Source organism: Falco rusticolus, chromosome 3 (assembly GCF_015220075.1).
Source record: "Falco rusticolus isolate bFalRus1 chromosome 3, bFalRus1.pri, whole genome shotgun sequence".
In the NCBI taxonomy this organism is placed as follows: Eukaryota; Metazoa; Chordata; class Aves; order Falconiformes; family Falconidae; genus Falco; species Falco rusticolus.
This window is the reverse complement of record NC_051189.1, coordinates 8,779,559-8,799,594: the sequence shown is the minus strand read 5'-3', so window position 1 is coordinate 8,799,594 and position 20,036 is coordinate 8,779,559. Positions and strand designations below refer to the sequence as shown.

The following is a 20,036-nucleotide window of genomic DNA, read 5'->3' as shown; positions in this document are numbered from 1 at the left end:
GTGTAGGTAGTCTGTTTGGCTACTGACTGACAAGGTATTTCACCTTTGTTAATGTAACTCTTAATATGCATCACATTATCGATGTTACCTTTCTCAGTTTCGAGCTCCTTATTCACCTTTTTATGCTAAAAAAAAACTTTTCAGAAAAAGAAAGGAAGTTATGCAATATTTTTGAAGCCTTTGATTTGGTAAAAAGTGCTTTTCAGTTCACTTTACATAAAATATTGATGAAGTACATGACAGTAAAATACCATATTTAAGCCCTTTGAAACTGCAAAAGAGACTTTTGGTTATTTTCATATAAATCCAATACTAAAAGATATTGTAGGTTATTGGTGACCTTATGTAAATGTTCATTAAAAGGTCTTCATGCAGACTGCATAGAAGTTGCAAAGAATTACATCATCAATTAGATTTTTTTAAGTGCATGTTAACAGATAGTTTAAGAACATCTATATTCTAGCATCTAAACTACTTTGATGATGATGATTGGAGTCCTAGTAAAGGAAAGAAAATGCTATTAAGATTTTCCAACCTTGAAAACACCTTATGTCCTACTTTCACATATCACAAGTATTTAATATCACCTTACAGCCAAAGCTAACAAAGACATTACAGTACATGTAAATATATTTCTTAAACTATGAAGCAAATTTATCTGTTAACAAAACCTACTAATTTCATACAATTTACCAGAAATTGAAGGAGAAGGGAAAACATGGATACAAGAGTTCAAGTTTGATCTCACCGTCCTATGTACAAATACTCCCAAGACCCCCGTGTGGTTCTCTGGTCACTTTTGTGGAAGGGAGAAGGCTGGGATCAATCTTTTGAAGACACTGTCTCCAACTTCCCAAGACAATTCTTAGTGAAGTCAGTACCCCAGTGAAGAACCTACAGCTATGACTATGGACAGACAGACAATACCACATATGAAAATAGACTTTCATATCTGCAGGAAAAGTGCAGGAGCTACGTAGGCAAAAGATACATCATACGAGAGATGCACTGTGATGCTTACACTTTTGGGGAGGACAGAAGTAAAGCACATTACCCGTCCCTACCCGCTAATGAAGGAATACATAAGACTCTTAAAAAAGATTATGTTTATGGTCTACTTATGTTTTCACAGATGCTGTAAGTACCTTAGGGCTTTCTTTATAAACAGGCATGTATAGCATGCCAGGAGTTCTAAAATATGGTAAGATTTAATGGGCACTTAAAAACGTCCTGGTCAGTTATCCAAATCGTAAGAGACATGTCTGAAAGCACAAACAGCAGACATAGGTACCTAGTTCCTATTTATCGCCTTTGTAGATATTAAGAGTGTTCTAGAGCACTAGAGAAAGAACATCACCATGCTAGGCTGCAAAACTCCAATTCAATTATATCCATTTACCATCCTATCAAACTCTAGCAGCTTTATTGGTCTTCAATCAGAATTTCAGTAATAATTCTGTTGGAATCTCAATCAAAAGAGAGAGGAATGGATATGGTCAAAAAATGCCTGAATAAATATAATATCTTTTCATCATCAGATATTCTCAAATCTTCATTTCATGCTTAAAAAAACCCAGACAATGATTCTGCATGAAGCCACCACAGGGAACTGAATCCTGTAGCTCTGAAATAGCAGGAGCGCTGGGACTCCTGCACTTAAGAGAGAGAAACATCAGCCCCTTTTTCTTCACTCTTCTATTTTGGTATTGGTAGTGCTGTGTTGGAAAGAAGTTAAGTAAGTGCAAGAACTGTCAGTATGACTGGGAGAAAACCTTGTGGGATGACTCGCATGACTGGAATTCTGCAATGGATAGCTAGAAAATCTTCAGAAGGGATAGACAAGGAAGGAGAGGCAGTGAAGTAGCCATGTATGTAAGGGAGTGTTTTGATTGTCTAGAACTTAATGATAGTGACTATAGGGTGTTCATGGGTAAGAATCAGGGAGAAGGCCGACCATGCAGATAACATGGTGAGAGTCTGTTACAGACCACCCAACCAGGATGAAGAAGAAGCAGATGAAACATTCTATAAACAGCTGGGAGAAGTCACCAAATCACTACCCCTTGTTCTTGTGGGGGACTTCAACTTACCAGATGCCTGCTGGAAATACAGTACAGCAGGGACTAAACAGCCTAGGAGGTTCCTGAAGTTTGTGGAAGGTATCTTCCTAACACAGCTGGTGAGTGAGCCAACTAGGGAAGGCAGCCTGCTGGACTTAATGTTTGTGAACAGAGAAGGACTTGTGGTTTATGTGATGGTTGGAGGCCTTCTTGGGCATAGTGATCATGAAATGATAATTTTTGTTTTTCAGAGAAGTACAGAGGGGAGTTAGCAGAACTGCTACCCTGGGCTTCCAGAGGACAGACTTTGGCCTGTTTAGGAGACTGGCTGACAGTGTCCCTTGGGAGGCAGCCCTGGAGGGCAAAGAAGCCCAGGAAGGCTGGGCATTTTTCAAGAAGGAAAGCTTAAAGGCAAAGGAGCAGGCTGTCCCTATGTGCTGAAAGAGGAGCCAGCAGGGCAGAAGACTGACATGGCTGAACAGAGAGCTTTGGCTGGAACTCAGGAAAAAAAGGAGAGTTTACTGCCTTTGGAAGAAGGGGCAGGCCACTCAGGAGGACTACAAAAGCGCTGTGAGGTTATGCAGGGGGAAAACTAGAAGGGCCAAAGCCCAACTAGAACCTAATCTGGCTACTGCTGTGAAAGACAATTAAAAAAAAGTTTCTAGAAATACATTAACAACAGAAGGAGGACTCCATGCTTTACTGGATGCGCAGGGAAAAATAGTGACAAAGGATGACGAAAAGCCTGAACTACTTAATGCTTTCTTTGACTCAGTCTTTAATAGTGAGACCAGTTGTTCTTTGGGCTAGAAGACAGGGATGGGGAGCAGAAAGAAACTCCCATAATCCAGGGGAAAATGGTCAGCAACCTGCTACACCACTTAGACACACAGAAATCCACAGGGCCGGATGGGATCGACCCTAGGGTATAGAGGGAGCTGATGGAAGCGCTCACTGAGACTCTTTCCATCAGCCATCCTGACTAACCTGGGAGGTTCCAGTTGACTGGAGGTTAGCAGATGTGATGCCCATCCACAAGAAGGGCAGGAAGGAGGATCCAGGAAATGACAGGCCTGTCAGCCTGACCTCGGTACCAGGGAAGGCTACGGAGCAGATCATCCTGTGTGCCATCACGTGGCACGTACAGGACAACTGGGGGATCAGGCACAGCCAAGTATAGGTTTATGAAAGGCAGGTCCTGCTTGATGAACCTGATCTCCTTCTACGACAAGGTGACCCACTTAGCAAATGAAGGAAAGACTGTTTGATGTTGTTTACTAGGACTTTACTAAAGCCTTTGACACCATTTCCCACAGCATTCTCCCGAAGAAACTGGCTGCTCATGGTTTAGATGGGTGTACTCTGCACTGGGTAAAAAACTGGATGGCTGGGCTGAAAGAGTTGTGATGAATGGAGTTAATTCCAGTTGGCAGCCAGTCACAAGTGGTGTTCCCCAGGGCTCAGTATTGGGGCCAGTTCCACTTAGAATCTTTAGAAATGATCTGGGTGAGGGGATTGACTGCATGCTCAGTAAGTTTGCAGATGACGCCACACTGGGGCTAAGTGTTGATTTGCTTGAGGGTAGAAAGGCTCTACAGAGGGATCTGGACAGGCTGGATTGATGGACTGAAGCCAGTTGTATGAGGTTCAACAAGGCTATGTGCCAGGTCCTGCACGTGGGTCACAAAACCCCCCCACAACACTACTTGGGGAAGAGTGGCTGGAAAACTGCTTGGTGGAAAAGAACCCTGGGGTGCTGGTTGACAGACGGCTGAATATGAGTCAGCAGTGTGCCCAGGTGGCCAAGAAGGCCAACGGCATCCTGGTTTGTCTCCAAAACAGTGTGGCCAGAACTAGGGAAGTGATTGTTCTCCTGTACTTGTCACAGGTGAAGCTGCATCTCAAATAGTGTGTTCAGTTTTGGGCCCCTCACTACAAGAAAGACATGGAGATGCTGGAGGCTGTCCAAAGAAGGGAAACCAAGCTGGTGAAGGCTCCAAAGCATGAATATTATGAGGAGTGGCTGAGGGAACTGGGGTTGTTTGGCCTGGAGTAAAGGAGGATCAGGGAGACCTTATCACTCTCTACAGCTACTTGAAATGGGGTTGAAGCAAGGTGGGTGTTGGTCTTTTCTCCAAAGTAACAAGCGATAGGACAAAAGAATATGGCCTCAAGTTGAGACAGGGGAGGTTTAGATTGGATATTAGGAAAAAAATTCTTCATTGAAAAGGTTGTCAAGCATTGGAACAGGCTGCCCAGGGAAGTGATTGAGTCACCATCCCTAGAGATGTTTAGGTGATGTGTAGATGTGGCACTTAGGGACGTGGTTTAGTGGTGGACTTGACAATGTTAGGTTTACGATTGGACTCAGTGATCTTAAAGGTCTTTTCCAACCTAAACTATTCTATGATTCTATGCAGAAGCAGAAGAAAGTGGAAAAAAACCCTCCTCTTCGTCACCCTTTTCTCTTTGAGCCTTCAGTCTTCATTGAAATCTATACTGTCCTTTTGTGTTTAGAATTGTTGAGGAATTTCTGCAATATCTCTCCAATGCCACTTTAAAAACAAAAATTTGCAAAGCATGTTTTCTTCTGCAAGGTCGTCCTCAATTCCATAAGAAATCAATTTAGTCATAGCACCATAAGGCCTAGAAGATTTTTTCAATTTATAGTCTCCATAGCTTTACACATAGCGAAATGACACTGTACCACAGCAGTGAGTGATCAGCAAGGTACCTGATGTCCCAAAATGAAGCTGGCCAGTAACTGCCGGGAAATAACTTTACCATAAACAGCATCCTCAACAACTCATAATGGAAAAATTAGAGAATAAATCCGTTTCATGCTTCTATCAGTCTGAAGTGCAGAACATGATTTTCACACAATCACTAGATACAGAAAATATTAAAACAACGCAGGAAGGAATGCACCTCGTCAAGTCCAACCCCTCCAGCTCAAAGCAACATACAATGACCACAGTTAGTAACCTAAATGGGGGAAACACAGCATTTAGACTTGCATTTTGAAGATGCTCTATTCCACAAAAGTGAAATAATAATAGACATTTAAAATTCATCTTGCTAATTGAATCAGGATATAAAACTCCTATCTTTATCTCATTAACTGGTTAACCTTGAGTATAAAAGCAAAGAGTGCACTGCACTGTGCATCTTCAGCAGAACTGAACATGGAGAGTCGATCTGACCCCTCTTTGGAGTACTACAGCCAGCTAAACAAAGATAGTTACACTGGAAACGAAATTCCTGTTGTACTGTTCATATTCATCCAAGATTCCCATCTCAAACTGCTTCTGATTTCTCATATAGTACCTGTTGTTGGTTAACTGAAATTAAATGAAAGCACTGTAATGATTAAAAACAAAAGCATAAATTCCTCACTAATAGACAATATTATGTTGTTCTGTGACTACCAGCACTTAAAACACACTCCAGTTTTAAGTGAATGTTTTGAGGAAGCTAATGCTTCAGTTTCTTCATTACGTTTCTATTCATTTGAGTTCTGAAATACAGCAAGTGCTAATACACTGGCTCTGCCACTGGTACCCTTTCCAAGCTTATTTCACTTATTGAAGGATTGCCTTCTGTTACTTGAAAATGCACTTTAAATCAAGAGCAAAAGGAAATGTAAATTCCAATCTTTTATGCAACTCTTGAACAAGTTCAGGGAAAAAAAACAACAACACAACCTTAAGGTGTTTTAGGAAAAAAAGTTTAAGATTATAAATATTTATCAAGCACTATTTCCATTCCTCAGAGTAGTAAGACTGGGAACACAGAAGCGTTTCAGAGATGCGTTTCTTTAAAATATGTCCAATCCCAACTGGATGCAACATCACAGCAAAATTAGAATGCTTATTTTGCAGCGACCATTGTAGTCCCAGTGTCCAAAAGAGTTATTGAGAAACTAAAAGGTAAAAATACCAAACCAATCAAAGAACAAAACAACACCCAAAAAACCTTTAAATTTTCATTGTGTGGTAACGACAGTAGAAACTCAAAATTGAAAATTTTAAAGATGCTATTCTCTAGCAAATGAATAATGCAAATGTAAACTTACGTTTCAAAATTACACCAAAATTTTGCTTTGAAGTCCACAAAATACAACCAATACCTACAAACAAAATAAGATGAACAAAAAATTTCATCTTTTATTTGAAATTCAGATCCAGAGAATGTTTCTACATAGAAATGGTTGAAGATTTGTTTATCTATTTATTTAATGCAGAATACTAACTGGAGTTATTTGTTGCTGTCCTTGATAAAAACCTTCACTGAGTTGTAACATAAAAAAGGGTCACTTCTACTGTAGCACATCCATATGCATCTCTAGTTTAGGATCTCTATTGCTTTTGTTACCACGTGGTAGTACCAAAATATAATTCATCACTGTGAAGAGGTCAACATGAAAAAGAACACAAGCCTTTTGGATATTCATATTAAACAGATAAATACATAATAAAACCCCAGAATAAAACTGTTCCCTAGCATTTTATTACAGTACACTTGCAGAATGTCCCCTATCATCAGTACATGGTCACGGTCTACAAACTGTAGTTACCACAAACGGTCCTTTTGCCAAACCACTGGCTTGTTGGTCAAAGTACAATGACTTTTCATACCCAAACAAATGTAGGAAAGAAGAATAAAACTATCTCAAATTACACATACGTTGTGATTATACAGCACTTTGAGGTCTGTAAATCAGAATCACTTTCTACAGCAGTTTAACCAAAGCATGGTTATGGCAGGGAAAAAAGTCTGAATGTTCAGGCTAATGAAAATTCACAAACATTATAATAAAAGAAATAAACAGTTAGCTTCCAATAATTACGCAACTTCATTTACAGACTGCATAATAGATTACTGATTTAAGTTCTCAGCCTTCCTGCTTGGAGGGTACAATAGCAATAGCTACAGATACTGGCTACACGAGAAAGTGGGATAGAAGCAGACTGCAGAGCAAAGCTGTAAGCACTGTTGGTCACTGTAACAACAATATACACATTTCATGGGATCTACTTGTAATCTGGTCCTGTGAATGAAGTGTCAGCTGGAAAACACAAGGCCATGTGCTACCCAGTTCATTCTTCTCTAAGAGGGTATAACAGTGAAATTGCTCAGTGATGCAAAACAGAAAGTAGCAGTTGCTAAAGACAGACCTGCTTAACATATACTCCCACCAATATTTTGCAAATGTCTAACAGGTGAAATTTCGGAGTGAATATATTTAAACCTTGTAAATTTCTGAGTGATCTTATTTAAGCCTTACAAAAATCTATAAGCAGGTAAGAATGGTGCCTTTGTTGACTGACTTCTGTATGTCTTTAAATGAAGCTCAGATCTGTGGAAATAATACTGACATCTGCCTTGACAAATCTTATCAAAAATTAGAGGGACTGAATTCTCACATTTTCTTAAGAACAAAAAATCTCACACCTTTCTATGTCAAAACACCTAAGGAACTTTATAATATCAAAGAGCAGATCAAGTAATACCAAATTATTGTTACATATGTATTTAAATTTAGAAATCTGAGACTGAAAATGCTGAAATGTTATTGTAATGACTGCAGCTGATCTGGTCAACAGTTTGCAGATCTCCTACTCAGCCCCTGAGAAGAATAATATAATATATAAACACTGACAATTTATTTTAAAAATTCTGGTGAAATACTCAGAAATATTTTAAATTATCTTTCTATATCACAGTTTGGCACAATGATAGATGTAGCTGGGTTTTCACAAATGCTGAACCTATGAATATTGCCTAAGGTCAGAAATGTCTACAGTAGAAAAAAATATTTGAAAATATTCTGTATACTCTTTACAAAGAATTTTTTTTTTTCAATTACAAGTTAACACCTATGTTAGACTTTAAGACCTAATTAAACAGTGAAGTCTTCTACACTGCAGGAGATTTCCATGCACTTCAGCACATACCCCTTACTCTTAACAAGCTAACATTGAAAGCAAAGTGTAGCACCCTAGAGATCATATGCTTATTATGCATGTCAGAGGAGCTCTGAGAAGATTTAGGGAAAAACTACTACCTGAAAGCTAAATTCCAAATTCTCTGGAATTCTTAGAAGTGAAAGAGCAAGTCACACAGAATTTTAGTTCAGATCTGATTTCCAATTCCTGATACATTCAATTTTATGAACAGTGACTTTGGAGACATTTTCACTGGCCTCGGTTATGTGATCTTTCATCTATATAGTTATAGTTTGTTTTGTCTATAATAAACAAAACTATTCAACTATGCAAATATCTTATTTTCAATTATACAAAAATATAAACCCTTCTGCACTCTCATATCACATTTTTCACAGTTATCTAGGGAAATGAGACATTTTCACAAGTGAAACAGTGCCATCTTGTGTATTACGGACTTCTCTTGCCAAAGTAGGAATATTTTTTTCTCTAGGGATGTTCACAGATTTTTATTTTTTTTCCCCTGAGAATGATACAAAGTGCCACAGATAAAATCTGAAATTTACTGATGAAAGTAGTTGTTCAAGTAATTCAAAAAGCCCTGTTAAAATAACTTAGTATCTTGAGATTGAAGCAATCAAAATTCAAGCCAGTTTTCATTTGAAACACCACTGGAAAGTTAGATTAAGTTCTCCACAAATACATTTTACTCATGTAATATCTTAGTCTGCAGACTTGCTAAATAAAAGTTTAAATTCAGTTTTAATTAACAGCTTTAAAATTTAACTTATATAGGCTGAATCTCCACCCGTTTATTGTCCTTGAATACCTATGCAAGTCCTCATCAAACAGTTTTTAAAGTATTGTTGACCATCATTAAAATGAACAACACAGCTTACAAAAGTTCATTTTCAGTTTATAGATACTACTCTAAACTATTATTGGTTTAGACAACTGGAAATAAATAATTGGTACTGTAGCATTCCAATACCATGTAAGAATGAGCAAGTAATAATTTTAATTAAGAGTTGACATTTACATTCATTTGAATGCTAAAGAAAAAAACCCAAACAACAAAAAAAACCCCAAGAAAACTGTCTAACAAACACTAATATGGATATAGAGTAATTAATAACTGTAGAGCAGCTCTTTGATGAACACTTTTGTAATTTTAAAAATGCGTGGTGACATGTACTGCCTATAATTTAGCTAGACACATGCGCAGAATGCAGTTGTTTTATCAGCTGATAATTCAATGCTTTTTGCATCCATAAAATTATAAATTCCTGCTGATTATCTCTAACTTTGCTCAGAAAAGCAGGCTGAAGGACATAGCTGTTTATATTACAAAGCTTTTAAAACATAAATAGATGATTTCTGAAATCGTAGATAAACACACTGAATTATGCAGCCTGACAGATTAAAAAACACCTGTCATCTGAAAGGAATCTTTCTGGGGAATAAAACAGTATAGACAAATGGCAAGACTGAATGTCAAGAGTTGGTATGTACCAGAAAGGTAATTATGAACTTAATGATGTTTACATTAGAAAATAAAAACTCTTATCTATCATAGGTATAATCTCATGAATGCTAATGTTGCTTTTTTAACTTGCTGATAGAAATGTGAGATCATAAGAATTCATATACAGATTTGTATTTCAGGGCCAAATATGATTTGGCACACTGCACAGTAAGGAGTTTTGCCGAGATTAAGGAATAAGGAATAGAAACCCCTACGTCTTCTATCTATTTCCCATGCACTGTGTCATGATTCAGACTTTACAGCTATTTTTATAAACAATTCCAAAAAAAATGAAACTCCAGCAAGCAAGATTCATTTTCTGCTCATACCTGATTTTCCAATCACAATCCTTAAGTCTTCTGAAATTTTCAGGGAATAAATCAATCACTTAATTAAGGACAGCAATCCCTCAAAAATTTCAAATTTATATTAAAACACTTTAAAATATTAAATATGTCAACTCAAGCCACTAGAACCACCCTTAGTTGTGGGAGTCCCAAGCCCTGACACTGAGACAGTTTCAGGTATTACACCACTAAAATTAATCTTCTCTGGGCATGGGTTGGCACTAGGGAAAAAAGAATACTGAAGCAGACTAATAATGAAATTAATAGTAGTTGCACTTAATGGGGGGAGGGTACTTGCTCTAGGCAAATAAAATTGCTTTGTATGGAAGAGATAATGGACTTGGGGAGAATGAAACCAAGTGTCTCTCGGCAAAGATTTAAGAGACCTGAACTTGGTTCTATTCTGCTAATTTTTTATGGCTATGTTTGACATACCCACTATTTATTTCTGCATATGTGTATACACACACACACATACATCTGTCTTCTGTGAATATTTACAACATGTATACATATTAAGTCACAATACAAAAATGTTACAACTTGGACACACTGTTTTCAAGAAGAGATCATTCAGTTGGGCATGAAGCTACTGATTTCAGTGTCCAAAATGGTTTGAACAACTTGTCTGGTATTCACCACAGTCCTGTCCTACCTGTGCCTCTGTTTTGCAGACAGAGAAAGGGCTTAATAGGTTTCCTTTCTCCAGCTCATATCTGTGAAATCTAGTTAATTAGTCTGTTGTGTGTATGACTGTTGCAGTAATCATATAGAATTTTGACAGTAAAAATGAACTACAATCACCATGAAAAGGCAAACAAGTCCACACAAGGTTTATACTTTAAAAAGAAAGAACAAGTTTTAAGAAGTTGTTTCATACATCATTAGACCAAATCAAAAAGTGGTCACTAAAGGACTTACCCATTAAAAGAAACCAGAAGCACACCTAAAGAATTTTGATTTTATTTTTAAATCACATTCCAACATCATAGACGTCATGTAATTGTTAAGATACAAAAATAAATCATTAAGGACTAAAAGCGAAGTAGGTGAACAATGCAGATTGTTCTAGCTGTACTGCAGGTAGTACAGTCCACACCACGCTAATCTTCTCAAGTTTCTTTAAAAAAAAATAGAAAAATTCTAATTCTTTTTTAGTCTCCTACTATTATCAAATGCTCTGCTTATGTAAATAAGTTCAATATTAAACTACATTTTACAAGCATCATTACAATATGCTTGCTTAGTTTGCATGCTACTGTTCGGAATTCACAGAAATACGCGTAATTCAATTGTGTGATTACATGTGATGACTAACTTGTCAAACATCAGGCATACATTAGAAAGAAAATAACATGTAGCGATTGTATTCAGATTTTAGTCAAGCTAACACAAAAAGTGAGAGGCCCACATTATGATTATAACATGCAATGTTTTCTGTATCAGCTGCAAAATAAGACCTCATCACAATAGGCAGAAGACAATAGTTTAAGCTCAAAGAAGCATGCACATGCAACTAGGACCTCAAACCATGACAACTACATATTTGCACAGCTCATATTCAGCCAAGTGGTCCTGTATCTGGGATATTTGTTATGTAAATTATTACATATATATTTTCTGAAACAGTGTCAGCCATCCTCTTGAAATAAGTCAAAATACTAAAAGGGATGTACAAGGCCTGCCAGGAAGCTCAAGAACTGTTTGTATCTTTATAATTTTATAATTTTCTTTTTTGTTTGTCTATCATATAGTAAAGCTTTCTGACAGCATAAATTTTGCTGTAATATTTTATATATTTAGGTTACCAAGGACCATTTATTAGGAATTCCTAAGTAAATCATTCACATATCAGTCTAATATTTGCAAAAAAAGTTTTCTCTAGGATGTTAAAGTTTGGTTTAAAAATAATTCTCAAAACATTGCTGATTATGTCTTTATTTTGCTTTACATCTTTCAAACATGACGAACAACATCTACCCTGAAAATTTAGGCTACTTGGAAATAACTTGCAGCAAGGTGGGTGTCAGTCTCCCAAGTGACAAGCGATAGGACAACAGGAAATGGCCTCAACTCGCGCCAGGGGAGGTTTACATTGGATGACAAGAACAATTCTTCACCAAAACGGTTGTCAGGCACTGGAACAGGCTGTTCAGGGAAATGGTTGGGTCGCCATCCCTAGAGGTATTTGGAAGATGTTTAGATATGGTACATAGGGACATGGTGTAGTGGTGGACTTGGCAAGGCTAGGTTAGCGGTTGGACTCAACGATCTTAAAAGATCTTTTCCAACCGAGACGATTCCATGGCTCTATGATACCAAAGTAAGGCATGCCAAGTGGCACCTATTTAACAGTGTGCCATCTGACACCTCTATATCTTAGCTACTGTAGCTCTTTGTGTGGTCTCATATATCTTATATGAAAAGTTCAAAGAAGCAGAAAAAATCTGATAGTAGAGAAGTAAATGAGGTTATATCAGCTAGCAGAATACGTCCTTTGTGTTAATTTGACTGGCAAAGGATTGGTAGAATGATTTTTCAATACAATTTAAATATCTGAATGATCAAGAGAAGTTCTTTACCTCTAACTAATTTACTACATACACACATCCATTGTGCCTATTGCTAAGACAGACAGTTACCCTTTCACACATTTTCTAGGTCTAATCTCCAGTAAAAACAAATTTTTAAAAAGAGGGCTTTGCACAAGAGATTGGTAGGAGGAATGGTAAATTTTTTTCCATGTAATGGAATGCATGCTGTGGCTAAAAGCAGATTAAAAGATCTTGGTTAACAATATAGTACTGCAGATATTGGAAAACAAATTTCAGTGCAGGCTGTCAATAAGCCACACATTTCAGATTAAAAGGTGTAGTAACACCGAAACCCACTAGACGTGGAGAAGAAAAATATTGCCTGTAACATCACCTGGCAACAGCAAGAGGGCCATATCCTAAGGTTACTGATTAATAAGATTCCGTTTGACCTTTTAGATTTGCTTAATTATTTACTAATAACATTACTATTTATATTATTTACTAAAATTGTTTGTAAACCAAGTCCTAAAATTATTCTGAAACCTGTGAAATGTAAAGATACAAAATAAAGAGGACCACTCACGTACTTTCAATAAATAATGCACATGCCTAAGGAATTTGCTGACTGATTGCTACAACATTTTGTCAGATACAAAATCCATTGGAGGTCTCCTAAAATTACTGTAGGAATGATGTCTAGCTTCTCATACATGTTTCTTCAATATTTACTTTTTTCCCCCTTACAGATAATAAAGCACCAAGAAAGAAAATCTGGCATGAAATCCATATATGAACTAATACCATTGACTCACTAATGATTCCGCCACTCCAGTTCGTATCAGTTGGCCCCATTTCACAACCTATCCTTAAAAGGTGCCACTATCTTAGATGTTACATAAAATCAGCACATAACTCCTTTAAATGTACCTCATCCAGAATGGAATGCTTTTCAAATCAGATAGTTCTGTCCTCAGCAATGGTTCCCAATATGCATTGCTGTAACATCAGTAGAACAGAAACTGTGTCTGAGATGGGAGAAGTTGCACAGACAGTAACACTTCACCTGTAAAGCTACTTAAAATACAAAAAAACCCCACAAAACAAAACCAAGAAACCTACTGGCAACCGATACAGCCTAGTTTGAATCAAAGTTCAGCACTCAAATTTACTGTTCTTTCATGTAGTATTTTGCTGCAGGAAAAATGATCAAGTTGCTGTCCTAACCCCAGTACAATCTTTTTTATCAAAACCAAAATATATAATAAGCTATGTCTTCACTGTATTACTTACCAATGAGATGTGTGAAAGCCCAGTGAATATCACAAATGACTACTGGGAAGACCTACTTCAAGAGTTATCAGTTACTGTGACTATCAGAGTGTGAGGGGGAAAAGACTGGTAGCAGTTGCAGCGCCTTGCTTGAGACGGAACGTGACTTGACCTGCTCAGCTCGCTTCAATTAGTCCACTACACGTTGGTGAAGAGCACAACACTGACTTTATGACAAACGGCAGACTTCTTATTTTTATTAGCTACCTTTCCACATAGATATCTTTCAAAATAATGAAGAATCTGTACATGAACCTAATTTTCTCTTTTTATCAGTGTTTTTGCTAACACTGTTATTACCCAGTGTTACAGCATGTTTGAACTCGCATTTTAAGGAGATTTTCATGAGAAGCAATAAAGCTCATAAACTGCAGACGATAAACATAACTAAGCCAGTCTTTCCAATCTCCTCATCTATCATTCACTACATATCATGTGATGCAAATACGGCACAGTATTACACACTAAGTGAAATACTTAAGATCAAATTAGTTCTTAGAACAAATACACATACGATTAGAACAAATATGCTGATTATTTGAAAAGCATCTGGAAACCATGAAATAAAACTATAGGTAATTATGTATTTCAAACATTTTTGGCAGAAGATATTGAAAACATAAACACAGTAAGCCTCAGACCAGTACTGCTGTTGACTTGAAATAAAAATCTTGTGCCTTAAACCAGGCTTCTGGGTTATGTCACTGAAGAATATATTATGCTAGTTTTGTCTTTTCTAAGGAGACTACTGTTTAGACATTATAATGACAATAACGACCTACTTATTTTAGACACAGGATGAAGAAGCAAGAAACACAAAATTTCTAAATACACTTGTTAACACTATCTTTTATTGTCTAAAATAAATACACTTGAACTAAACCCAAAGAATTTCTACACTTATTGCCTAATCTGAGGAAGATAGTCTAGTTTTTAAAATTGACTTTGACAATCACTCTCAAAGTACATACCTTTTGGGGTGCTTAGTACAAAGGAAAAATCTCTCTGGTATTTCAAACTGTGATCATTATTTTTCAAACATAGGCCTTAACCTCAGATTAATTATAAAATAATATTGATACACCCTAGAAGATTTTTTGAGGAGGAATTAATTATCTTCGACTCAAAGACTGACTATCTTCTGCAGCTATGAGGCTGGTCTAACTTCTATAATCTCAGGAAATTTGCTTTTCCAGAAGTGGAGAATCCAGATTTTATTCTAGCCTCATCACGAATCACAGCACATTTCCTCAAGAATGATGCCAAAAGACTATCTTCTACATAAGTTTTATTTAACAGAAAGACAAAAAGATGAATCTTGAAACCTCAAGCGAGATGTTGGGGCAGGGGGCGAGTGACTCAGCTTTTGTATTAGAATGAAAGAGACTAGCATCTCCGAAATACAGACTGCAGCTGGAAAGAATAGGTGAAGGAAACTGAAATGGGGTAAGAGATGTACAGAGCTAGACGTTCTTCATACTGATGCATTTCAATTAATCTTCTCCTATACAATTTCATTCATTAAAGGAGAGCAAGCTAGTGCTCTAACTGACGTTCAAGTGCATGTCTTAAATGACATTCATCAGATGTTATCATTCATATTCTTGTAAATATTCTAAAGACATCTTACTTCTAAATAGATATTTCTGCCACTTTATCATCTTTGCATGGAACTTTTTTCATGTATTTTAGAGAATAAAGTTAATAAAGCAGGCTTCTAATATACCATTAAATTCAAGTTCTGGAAATACACTTGAAGAGCTTCAAAAATACCATAAAACAGATTGTCTGTCTACTTTTTTCTGCTTCCCAAATAGAGGGGCTTCCACTATTCCCCTTAAGCATTCTATAGCAGCCCTTGTTTTGGGGATGTCTTGATAGTCAGCTTTGTATCTGCTATTTCTGCAGTGTGCCTCAATAGTTAATGCCAACCTTATCTTTCCAGTAGTCCAAAGGACTGCACATTACGAATCTATTATTCAAGTATAACTGCCTAAATTCACCCTTATTCATATCATTCCTGATTAAAACAATGGACTGCTGATACTGAAAACAGGTGGTAGGTACAGCTCTAGTGAGATATGCTACAACAGGTCCACCCATAATTAGACTCACTAAAGCCAATTTTAAAATTCTCTAGGTTTACCAGCATGTTGCAGAATACGAAATCCACCACACATGATCAACATGGTTTCTGCAGAAGATTAAAACCTAAACTTATAAGACATGTTCTGATGTACAGCAGTGGGAAAAAATACCTCATGCTTCATTATGTATGGTTAGATTTGGTAATTAAGAGTATAAGCAAACTGTGATCAATGTTATGCACTATGTTTCTGAATACTTCATTAAATCTATCATACCAGTACTTCAGGTTCAATTAAATTTCCAATACACAGGCATTATGCCCATTTGAGCTGTCAATGTGTCCTAGAACTGCTGCTCCAACAGGCACCGGGTCACACACAGACTCTTTGTTTCACTGTAGGGGTGAACGAACACTGTTATAGGCTGTGGAAATACCGGCATCCTTGGAGATATTCAAAACCTGAGTAGACGCAGCCCTGGGCAGCTTGCCCTAGTTGACCCTGCTCTAGAGTTTCTACTACACTTTCTCTCCTCCTTATCCTCTTTATGTTTTATTGTGACTAGTAATGAGATCTGGGCACTAGCAGATGTGAAAAAATATATAGGAAGGGAATTCCTTGCATAGTGAGAAGTCCTGAAGCAGCATGTGAAGAGTAGCCAGCTTAACTGCATTACTAAAGGAGCTGGCCAAACCAGTGAAGCAATGTTTTATCTCTTCTTCAATACAAATGTCCCCAGCTCTGCTACCATGTAATATTCTTTAGAGTGAAGAGCTGTAAATTTAGGGCTTGATGACATAATTCTTAGAAAAATACGACAAGAGCCTGTCAGTTAATATTTGCCTTTAATCTTTCCTATCTCCTTAATACCAAAAATAGAATGTCATTGTTTTGAACCTGAGTTATGAGGTAGCAGGGTTTGGTAGCTTATTAACAAGGCTGTTGCACAGAGAGAGGCAGAGTAGAATTCTGCTCATTTTGTTTCAGTGAAGACCTTTTTATGTTTCATTTTTTTTAGGATTCAGTAACTTGTCCCTAGTAAAGTGGCGTTCCACCTCTGCTCATCACTGCTTTGAAAACTGGCTAGTATTTAAAACATGGATCAGTGAAAAACAGCACTGTATCATGTCAAAAGGAGGTGTCTGGTGAATGCTGCTGGGATGAGTGCTAGGTCATGTTTTAATTAAATTCCTCATTAGTGATCTGAAAAAGAGTATAAAGAGCATGCTAATGAGATTTACATATCTAAACCGGAAGGTGCCTTACAGTCCAAAAAGCACAGAGAAGTTTGGAATGTGGGGGAGGAAAATCTCCTTTCCTTGATTTGTAAAATTTTCCATTATCTGGCAGTTTTTTTTTTTAAAAAAATAATCAAGTATAGAAATGAAATTTGAACTCAGCTGGTTTTTCTTGGTGGTTTTGTTTGTTTGTTTGTTTGCTTGCTTGCTTTTTTTAGGGGGGGGGCGGGGGTGTTGGTGGTGGTGGGCTTTTCTTAATGAGAAATGGAAGGCTGTTGTAACAAAAAGTATCTTGGAGACAGTAGTGATGGACTGGTGGACAGAAAGTTAATCAAGTTTTTTTCAGTGCCATTATATTCAGAGCTGGACAGCCCAGACCACAGCAGAGGGAGGAGGGAATGCTCCACTGCTGGTCAGATGCTCTAACATCATGTGATTGAGACCATGCACACCCTAAGAGAGTGCTACTGGGAAGAGGTCATCCTCCACACAATCACAGAACCATTTAGACTGGAAGGGACCTCCAGAGGTCTACAAAGTCAAACTTCCACTGCCCTCACACCCTGCCAGAGGTCTACAAAGTCAAACTTCCACTGCCCTCACACCCTGCCACTCATCCCTCCCCCAAATCTGCATCATTTTGTCTTTGCATCGAAAGAGCAAAAAGCACCTGTGCATAGGCATATGGGCACAGGCACAGCATTGCAGAACAAGTCATCTGAGACAATTTAGTAGAACATTAAGTCTACGCCTATTAGTATCACATACACTTAACAACAATTTCGTGTTAAAGAAAAACTTATAATCTGAACCAATGTAAAAATGACCAAGGACAATGGATAACTGAAGGGTTAGTGTAATTGAAATGTAAGGACAGCATAAAAAAGTGTCCTAAATTTAGACTGACATCATTGAACATAGTCCAAGCTGCGACTGCTGTTACAGATTTTCAACATTTTTTCACCTTACTGGGGGAAGAAGCATCAAATACTTTTAGGAATTAACTCTTTGCCAAAATACATTTTAATATCATCATGACAGAAAAGCCATGGGAATGGTAAGATATTTTCAAGGGTTAGGTGAAAAGCATGTTGCTCTAATGCAGCTGCATCCAAGTGTATGTTTAAAGTTACAGAACCAAACCAAAACCAAATATGAGCATTTATAACTTCACGATAGTAAAATGAGCCTCTGTGTTTCCTTATTATCAGATCATTATACTTTCTAAATATTGCTAAAATTGATGGTGAACTTTTAGCTCCACTGAAGTCAAAGGTAAAGCTTACCAGCCCTTTGCTTTTTATAACTTCCTGAAAGTGATAGTTTAGATAAAATACTAATTTAGGCACTAGTAACTATCAAAGGTTACCTGTTTTTCCAGAGGTACTAAGCAAACATCTTTTAATTCAGTTCACTTTAGGAATTTTAGTTTTAAAAATAATATCTGAAATAACCTAAAATCTGTGACAGTTTCATCAGTATTTGCAAGAATATTAACCCTTATGCCTAACAAAATGCATTACAAAAGGCATGAAATCTGTATGAATTTTGTCAACTATAGTGATTTCATAAATCTATATTTACTTTTGCTTTCAGTGTACACAGATGATGAAAAGGAATTTTTAAATTTCTTGTCAGTTACAGTTCAAGCAATCTCTTTCATGCTACACGAATTGGTTTGTGCTTAATTTACTTTAACAGGAGCTAAATTTCTATAATATTTGCAGTTCTGTTAACACTTTTTCCTAATCAGGAATCTTAATGGATTTCTCTTTCTACCACTAAATTACATGGATCTATATTTAATTATGAGAGCACTTACTAAATGAAATAGTGTGTAAATGAACTCCCATTTAACCTTAACACTGGTTTAAAACCATAGATGTCAAAGATGAATAATAAGGTTTAAAGCTTCAGCCTTCTTCCTCCAAATTTGCTGAAGTCACTTCATCAAGAAGAAACACAATGAAACTCTGTTAGGATTTGGAAGACTATGCAACTGTGACCAAATTATTACTTGTTCTTCTCCAAGAGGTAGATCATTGACCATGTGACCTATTAAAATGAAAAATATTCAAGCAGTTTAGAAGTATCATGTCATAGAATTTTCAGATTGCCTGAGGAAGACCTTGTTGAAAGATAATATTACCTTGCTCCAAAAGATGCCATGAAAATGAAAGCCTGGCATTACGTGTTAATCCGAAAGCTCTTCAATAACAGAGTAATACAGAATTCTTAAGTTACTACACTAAGCGTATTCAACTTGCAGAGGTTTTCCTTAGTATGTGTATTTTCCATTTTTCTTTCCTTTGCAGTAAATACAGCAAAACACCAGAATTTTAGCAATCCAAAGTACCTCAGATGAGATAGAATGAAGCAGTGCTACTGAATGCAGGGTCTTCAATTAATTTGACTTATTTAATGCTCTGTAAGTTAATTATTTAATTCTGTATCACCTTCCCATTGCAATATATAGATGTTCCTGTCTTTAAAAAAAAAAATAAGATGAAAACAGACACTCCTGTCATGTTACACAAAGAAGAAGCCATATCTATTTGAATGGAACATCATAGCTACTGTCCAATTCCAAAATCAATGACCTTATAAGGAAAAACTTCTTGAAATACACAAATACTAACAAAAAAGTTTCAGTACAATAAACCTGTTGTTTTTCTAAATTAAAGGTTATCTATATACCTAACATTCCATAAACAACTAATTTAATATAAACAAACATATAATAAATAACATGTTTCCTTCCAGCTCTGTTGCCTTCTAAACCAAATATTGTTTTGCAGTTTGCAGGGTCAGGAAAGTGGGTACTATAAAGGACTTTGTGTTGCGCCTGGAATATCAATAAGGTGCAAACTTCTCAAATTTAGAAAAAAACCAAACACCACCACCACCCAAAAAACAAACAACAAACAAACAAACACCGCAACAAAAAGAAATGTGGATGTAAATG

The 20,036-nt window shown here is 36.8% G+C and overlaps 1 protein-coding gene across 6 annotated transcripts in view; it reads right to left on the bottom strand.

Annotated features, from left to right (window-relative positions):
• The window catches only part of CDH18 (cadherin 18), a 378,826-nt gene that overhangs the window by 304,773 nt on the left and 54,017 nt on the right, over positions 1 to 20,036 (bottom strand). The window contains exon 3 of one of the 6 annotated variants that reach the window (XM_037381369.1): positions 6,136 to 6,189. The exons of the other annotated variants lie outside the window; for them this stretch is intronic. The gene's annotated coding sequence lies outside the window, so the exon portion shown is untranslated. The remainder of the gene's footprint in view (positions 1 to 6,135; positions 6,190 to 20,036) is intronic. 6 annotated transcript variants of the gene reach the window in all.